The 7,396-nt window shown below is 46.0% G+C and overlaps 1 pseudogene; it reads right to left on the bottom strand.

Moving 5' to 3' along the window:
- Nucleotides 1-259: 259 nt before the first annotated feature.
- LOC144251768 (rho guanine nucleotide exchange factor 12 pseudogene) lies at nt 260-4,770 on the bottom strand (annotated as a pseudogene).
- Nucleotides 4,771-7,396: the final 2,626 nt, after the last annotated feature.

Below are 7,396 nucleotides of genomic sequence, written 5' to 3' on the forward strand. Positions count from 1 at the left end.
CTGAATAAAAACAACTTTCCAACAGTGAGGAGAGGAGAGTGAGAGAATAGACATTCCCTCACTGACAGACCAGTGCAGCTGCCAGACTGTGAAGAACTAGTCCTGCTCTGGGCACTTCAGGACATGGCTAACCCCAAGTGGTTCATAGGCAGATTCTCTGCCACACTCTCTCTGTGTCCACACTGGAACCAGGATGTGGTTGATACAAGGCAAATGCTCAAAATCCAACAACCTGCAGTCACCTCCAGGACACTCAGCTTTAACTTTTATCTGAGTGCTTGTCTATGAGGGCTGATCCAGCCAGTCTTTGGCAAAGAATGGTATAACTTTCCTCCACTTTCTTTAAGTGTTCAAGGTCAGCCTCTATCTTATGAATGTACTCCATGATCTGGCTTTGTGAAATCTGTATAAGAGGAGAGGCTCTGGATCTCAAAACAGGAATCCTCCATAGTTCCCCAATGCCTCTGGACCAGGAATTCTGGGGTGAATGGCGAACCTGCCCCATCAGAATGAGCATTCTGGGGAGAATGCTGCTGATGGTGAATGGAGTACATAGAAGGGATGCCTGTCACCGGCTGCAGGGTAAATGAGGAAGCAACCTCCTGAGCTGTGGAGCTCTGCTGCACTGTTTAATAGCCATCAAGGATCAGTTTCCTGAGATGCATAAATTAACATCTTTCTCCTCCTTTTTAACTGCTCCATCACCTTCTGATGGATTATCATCACTATGTGCTTCACGGCCATCAAAAAAGTGCTCTCCACTCTCATCAAGACCCTCTTCTGGCTCTGTGGCAGGCATCTTTGGGGTCATTATCATGTGGTCCCTTACTAAAATGTTACCTGCCAGGCTATCTTGGGATGCCAGTACCACTGAATCCCGTGGAGCAGAAGATTCAGTTGAAGTCTGTGGACTGTAACAAGCTGCATTGTCACCAGTTCCAGTTCTAAAGGGCATCTGTCATTCACCAGGATAAGCGTTTGTGTTTTCAGAATTTTGGATTTCACTATCTGCCTGCACCCCCTGAAAGGTTATCCTGTAACTTGGGAAATGTGGCCCAGTCTTCCTGAATGTTCTTCTCAGTCAAACCAAGCTGCTGTACCAGCAACTGCTTTAACAGACCCAAATTCCTTAGTACATTCAATGCCCACCATTCTTCTGAGACAGGCAAGTGTGGATCTGGGATTGTTATAATTTTCTCAACTTTCCTTTATTGTCCCATCTGTATGCAGTTCCTTTGCAAACTGTCTCTCAGTCACAAAAAGATCATCTGCCTCTGATTTCCCAGATACTCAGTGAATGAGACTGAGGTTTTGATGATAGTAAGGGAGACTCTAATCCCAAATCTCTGTCTGGACTTTGTAGACCAGTGACTGAAATGCCATGCTGTTCTACTTTTAATTTGGGTGGTTCTTCTTCATCATTGTCTCCTTCAAAAGCTGGTGACTGTAATGGAATTGGCTTTGTGGATCGTTCCTTCACTGAGGAAGCCATTCCTCAGATTAGGTCCTGCCAGACAGTCTTTTCAGAGACTGTCTGTGCCACCAATTCATAAATTGGGCTCCGTTGTCTGACATGGAGATGACGAATAAATCTTTGTTTTCTGTTGCCACTTTTCGAACCAACACTGTATTCAACTTAATGACAGGCTAAATGTGTGTTTGCTATCAGCTGAAGATGCCAGAATCTTATTATGACATCTTAACACCAGCCTATCATCCTGTTTTTGTAACAAAACAAGAATGTCCTCCAGCAGCAATGTGTACAAATCAATACTTTTGTCTCTATTCACCTTCCAAACCAATGGTCCTTCATGAATCATCTTCTTTTTTGTTAAATCCAAACTCCTGAGTTCTTCAACATTTGGGTACTTCATATTGGAGGCATCAAGGTGATGCTGATAATCTTCTAAGTGCTATTTGTTTTCTACCTCCTTGACAGCCTGATTTACATAATTTAAGATCTGATGACAGTGATCAGCAGCTTTCTTCACCTTCTCCCTTTCCATTGGCTATTCTGTGTATTTGGCAATGTTATCCAAAAGAAGTGGGTATTTAGTTAGCCTCTGCATTTGGGTGGGAATGATATCTTTCAGCTGAGGACAAAGTGGATTATTCTCAGCATCTTGCACAAATGTCTGGAATCGAAATTTCTTTTTCTGAAGAGACTTGATCATTTCCAGAGCGAAAGGTTAATTACTACAAAATGTAGCAGCAGCATGTTTCAACTTCTCCTCTCCTTGTACACTGAACCAGGTCAACAGATCTTCCCCAATGTGATCAATATCAGAGGTCTCATTCCTCTTTCAAACAGCCTTCATTTGTTCATTCAGTCCAACATGAAGTTGAATAATATCTTCCAAGTTTGAAAAAAATCTTCTGTAGTTCTGAAGGTGAAAGAATTCCTTCTCTGGATACTCGCTGATAGAATACTTGATCAAGAACCTTCAATGTTCGAACATGAGTTCTCTAGGTGTAGAACAATTCATTAATCACTTCCTGTCTTTTGATTTCAGAAGGTTTGGGTCCCAATAACACTTCTGTACTAACAAGCTGCTGCTAGTTGGGTGGCTCTGTCTCTAGGTCATTTTCAAATTGTTCATCCTCACTTTGACTTTCTCCAAAGGCTATACTGTCAAACTTTCTAGAGGGCTTTGGTGTCCCATGTTCCATCACCCTTTCTACTTCAAACTCCTCCTCCTGCACTTGGACTAATGCAGGAGGTGGGAAAATCAAAATATGGTATTGGGAATATGAGGTGTGCCATCCAATGAGTCTCCAGATGCTGGTGTTGCTCCAACTTGTTTTGATCCTATATCATTTTCTTTCCCTACTTCCTGGGAAAGAGTGGACCCTAAAGCCACAGAGGACACGGAATTGGCAGAAAGGTATCCAGTGTCTGTTCCTTCATTTTCTAAGCCACATGGCCACACCTTAGCAGAGTCCTGGGGTTCCAGACTCACAGATGAAGGCATGGATAAATGTTTAGGGTGGAGTGGCTTCTGTAGTTCCATGGCCCTTCCAATTGCACTATTGTCATGATGACTTGGTCTCCTTGGGGGTCCTAGGATGCTAGGGAATCCTCTTTGCTTCCCTTTTTCTTTGCCTTCTCTATCTTTCTTCATACTTTGCTTGATTTTTGGAAGGAATCCAATCCAACCCCGTTTGTGCTCCAGATTTCGAGGTTCTTTCACTTTTACTCCCAAATGCTTCATATACAGGAGAATAACATACTGCATTGTGGAACTCTTTTTCTTCTTCTACAGCCTGAGCAGTCAACAACACTTCTTCAATTTTGGCAATGATCTGTTCTGCGCATGCCCTCTCCTTCTCCAAAATTACTTGGTCTTTGTCTCGCTCTGCATCAAGTTTAGTCAGCTCACTTTCAGCCAAGGTCAGTCCCATACTACGTTTCTGCCGAAAATCTTCCAAGTGCCTCTGACCTTCTGGGTGGACTCTTTCTTGCATAGTTTGGATACAGTGGAGATGTAGATCCCCAGGAATAAGTTCGGGTCTCTTTTTTTCTAGATCTACAGATATTTCATCAGGAACAGAAACCTTCAGGTGTGCAGATGACAGGAAGAACTGATGAAACTCAAGAAAGATGTGATGAGTTTCTTTGGAATTGGTCTGTTTGTACAGGTCTGAATAGGGATAACAGAGCAATGTTGCTGGGTCAAACTGTGAAACTACATGGTGTAAGAAAACAGCCAAGTGAGCAGGGCGAGATTTTAGCAACTCAATGCTCTGGAAACAGCTGCACTGCCCATTGATCTTTTCATGTTCAGTACCAAAATCATCATCCTCTGCTCCAATTATATGAGGTGCAACACGGGTTGAGGGACTCCCAACAAGTGACTGTGTGTCAGTGTCCTGAATTGCTTAACTTTTCTCTGGGCTTTCCTCTAGATAAATCCTCTCTTTCATGCCACTCTTGGGACTATCTGCATTGTCACTACTAGGCCGAGATGCGTCTCCACTGCTCCAGTCAGTCCTGCCCAGTCCATCTCCAGGTTCCATTTCTGCCTCACTGCCTGTTAAGGCATCACCTAAAGGCCTGGAGGGAGTAACTACAGCTCCATCCTGAGCAGAGCTTGTGACTTTGGATAACTGCTCTTCAGCTCAGTAATGTGTTTCTTGGCTTCTTGTATCTCTTTTAGCAATCTTTGGGCAGGTGATCGGCTGTAATCTTCCTGCAATAACTGTAGCCATTCCTGTTCTTTCTGCAACATTTTTCTCAGAATTTCTACTTTCTGGTTATGCACCACATTACTTTCTTCCTCCATGAGCACAGGACTAGTGATTTGCTCCATATTTCCAGATGTTCCAGGTGAGTGAGGGGATGTCATGATGGGAGTCTTATGTCCAATGACTGATGGTTCTACTTCAGATTCAGCAGGTGGAATCTGGGGCGACCCAGGAGGGCGTCCCTGAACAGTGAGAGCTACATAAGAACCAGATTTGATTAGTTTCACCACCTCCAAATGGTTCGAATGAGTCACCAGAGTTCCATTCACCTTGATGATTCAATCACCCGTCTGTACTCCAGCCCACATGGCTGCTCCATCTTCTTTCACAGACTGAACGATTGTCTCCACTGACTGTCAGCCCAAATCCATTGTCACCTTTCTGGATGATTACACAAGGCTGAACAAGACCTGTGATGCACCGCGTTCAACTTTCTGCTTCTTATCTGTTGGTGACTCTCTGTTCATAATACTTCCATGCCTTGAGGGGAAACCTGTCCGTGATAGTTGACTGTGTGCCACTCATTGGGACCCTTGGCGAGAGGTCCTCCTTTTATCCAACTTTCATTTTACAGTAACACCTCCACCTGACCCCCAGTGCTCTAGGATCAAGCCCCATTCCGGCGGGGACACAAAAGTCCAACTCAAAACTCCATTCAGTTGTCTAGAACATCCGATTGATGAGCGTCAAGGAAAGGGAATGCGGAATGGAGCAAAACAAGTTATCTCCCAAAGCAAACCTAGAGAGTTAGCGGAAGGCAGTTCTAGAGCTAGAGATAAAATCCTCCAGAAAGCACAAGGGGAAAACAGAGGGAAGTCTGCGAGCCATGGGGAGGGGACCCGAGAATCCCTCCGGGGCTGGGGTGGAACTGGCTCAGGGACCTGCTCCTGAGTCGCCGGGCCTCGAACTGCCAGCTGCACCAGGACGGGACCCTCTGGCCCAGCCTCTTTATCTTTGGCTGCCTACTCTCGGCTGAGTCTCGGGCCAGTCTCACGCAGTCCCAGGTCCCCGGGCCCAGGGCCCGTCTGGTCTTCCTCGCCGCCTGCACCAGGCTCCAAGCGCTGGGTCTAGCCGCAGGTGCTGACGGGAAGGGGATCCCGCAGCCCCAGGGACCGGGGGTCTCAGCGCCACACGCTGCTCCCCATCCCTTTAAGGCCCGGAATCTTGTGCAGTCTGCACAGGAGGCGGCGGCTCCTCCCCGACACTCCAGCAGGCGGCGGTTCTGGCGAGGAGCTGAAGTCCGCTTCCGGCCCGACCCCCGGAAGCCCCGGCCAAGGAGGGAGCGACGGCGAAGGCGACTGCAGTACTCTCAGCGCAAGGCCGGCTCGCCGGGTCCTGGGATCCCTCACGGCAGCGGCGTGGAGGGCGGAGGAGGCCGCGAGTGGTGGGGGCTGCGCCTTCTCAAGTGTTTTTAAAATCCTATTTGACATGGTGAGTAATGGAGTGCGGACGGGGCTTAAGGGAGAACACCGAGGTGGGAGGGGCGGCTCTGGAGCCCTCGTGCCCCAGGGCGAGCTGGGGGCTCGGGGACTAGCCATAGCCTCTGCCCTGTAGACCCCCTGGAGGCCCCACTATAACTGTCCACTGGCTGGTCCAGGCTGTGAAGAGCTGGTGAGCCTAACCCCCCTGGCTAGATGACCTGATAGCCAAAGCGACTGTTGGACCCCGCTTTGGGACTGTTGGCCCAATCCTGTCTCTCCCAGCTGAAGAAGCTGTTGGGCGCGTGCCGCCTTTGGGGGGCGGGTGGCGGCGGTCCTGTCCTGGCATGGCGAGATCGATGGCCACCCAAAGGCCACGGAGGCCGGCAGGGGCTTCAGTTCCCAAGAAGGCGAAGGGCCATCCAAGAGCTAGACCATGTGTTAAGTAGAGCTGCCTAGACTAGGGCGCCCCTGTCCCCATGATGGCTCTGTGCTGGCTTCTCTAGACCACATCTTTGTTTCCACAAGGCAAACAAAGGCTTTGAACTCCCTGGAAGGTGAGCAGAAGACTCAGACTGCGAAAGATGGAAGGGTCAGTGGCCTGGGGTGATTGGTGCTCCTGATACCAAAGACAGAGAAGGTAAGAGAAATATACCAAATTTGATTGGAAATGCCCATCATCCTTTGGTAATATTTAATGGCAGTTTATAGGAGGCCTGTGTATATGATATGAAAAAGCTGTTCTCAATTTGCCCCCCACACACAAACTTTTAAAACTTGAGCTACATCTGCACTTTCTAAATGTAAAGAGGTCACCAATATATGACAGAGTTAGAATAATGTTTTGTAAACTCCCATTTGTTTAAAAAAATCACAAGTGTCTTCTGGAAGTGACTTTGAAATGGATTTGTTAGACCACTTCTAGGAGTGACACTTGTCCATATTTCTTCAGTGAGTTCGAGAAGACTTTGGCTTTGAGAAGGAGGTCCTGTGCCAGACTGGTGTTATGTAGATGACATTTTTCATATAATAACCATTGTTTTGTGTATGTATTTCATCCCTCCTTACTGTATATATAGTTGGAAAATAGCACACATTTTATAAATTTCTTTTTGTTAAAGTTCTTATGAACTTTTTTTTTGAGGTGGGGGGGTGCAACTCCCTGTTGAGTAGTACAGAGTTGTGTGCTGTTCCTTGGGAGCACCATGCCAATGTGCTTACTTTGAGGCAAGAGTTGTCCATTGTATCTATGGGTTTTGTTTTACTTTGCAGTATTTATAGTTTATAGAAAGGATAAATGAGTCCTAATCTTCTTGTAGTCTTTCTAAATGCTAAAGAGGTTGTCAGTGTATGACAAAAGTAGAATTAGTAAGCAAATTTTGTATGTTTTTTGTTAAAATTCCTAGGAAGGATTGTCTTCTGAAAATTTGAGCATTATATAGCCCACTAGGGGTGGTGGCGAAGGACCAGAATTCTCATATTTTGAAGACACTTTCAAATTAGAAATATTGTTACAGAGTGCACGTACTCAAGACTGACATGTATGTACTGGACAAATTGAGTCCTTACTTTAAAAATCGAATCTGTCTAGATGTTTAGAAGTGCCAAGATGTATGTTAAATGTAGAGGTAATAAAATATTACTGTGTAAATATCTTTTTGCAAAAATTCATATTAAATATTTTCTTTTGGGAATGGAACTGTTAAGCCACCTCTATGAGCAGTAGAGTACTG

The sequence above is a fragment of the Urocitellus parryii genome, unplaced genomic scaffold, assembly GCF_045843805.1.
Source record: "Urocitellus parryii isolate mUroPar1 unplaced genomic scaffold, mUroPar1.hap1 Scaffold_203, whole genome shotgun sequence".
NCBI lineage: Eukaryota > Metazoa > Chordata > Mammalia > Rodentia > Sciuridae > Urocitellus > Urocitellus parryii.